The sequence below is a fragment of the Rattus norvegicus genome, chromosome 4 (genome assembly GCF_036323735.1).
Source record: "Rattus norvegicus strain BN/NHsdMcwi chromosome 4, GRCr8, whole genome shotgun sequence".
Classification (NCBI taxonomy): Eukaryota; Metazoa; Chordata; class Mammalia; order Rodentia; family Muridae; genus Rattus; species Rattus norvegicus.
This window is the reverse complement of record NC_086022.1, coordinates 43687441-43688025: the sequence shown is the minus strand read 5'-3', so window position 1 is coordinate 43688025 and position 585 is coordinate 43687441. Positions and strand designations below refer to the sequence as shown.

Below are 585 nucleotides of genomic sequence, written 5' to 3'. Positions count from 1 at the left end.
GATTGTATTTATGATTTGTTTCTATGGTTACCAAATAGGTTTTGACCATTTACTAAAGTGAAAAAACTGACTTATGTGCTTTAATTTTTTACAGAATATACTATAATTTATTTACCATTTAAAAATATTAAACAGAAAACTCAATTTACATAATTATAGAATTTTAATAGCAGTTAGGATGTATAAATTTAATTATATTTAGTCACATGATTGAACATAAATATAAGCACATTAACTCTGCTTTGGCAGTGAATAATAAAATTGGGACAATACAAAGAAGATTAGCACTGGCCTCTATGAAAAGATGATGTGCAAATTTGGGAAGCATTCCATATTTTTAAGTACAAAATAGCCTGAGCCTAGAGTATAAATAATCAATTTTAGTAACTCATATTCCTTTTCAGGAGAACGTCACGTAAATGTACAGTTTACCATTTTTTCGGGAAGGATATTTAACTTGTTTCTAGCTTTTTCCACTTTGGGTGCAGAAATAGTGAATATAATTGTCTCTGTACACTCAGACAAAATATGCTACAACAAAGGTCTTCAATCTTTTTCACTCATAATCACTTTCACTTAGAGAAT

General features: G+C 28.4%; 1 non-coding gene across 1 annotated transcript; it reads left to right on the top strand.

Moving 5' to 3' along the window:
* The first annotated feature begins 236 nt into the window (after nt 1–236).
* Rnu6-210 (RNA, U6 small nuclear 210) lies at nt 237–339 on the top strand. The gene has a single exon (XR_005504232.1). It is a non-coding gene; the product is annotated as a U6 spliceosomal RNA (small nuclear RNA).
* The last annotated feature ends 246 nt before the right edge of the window (nt 340–585 follow it).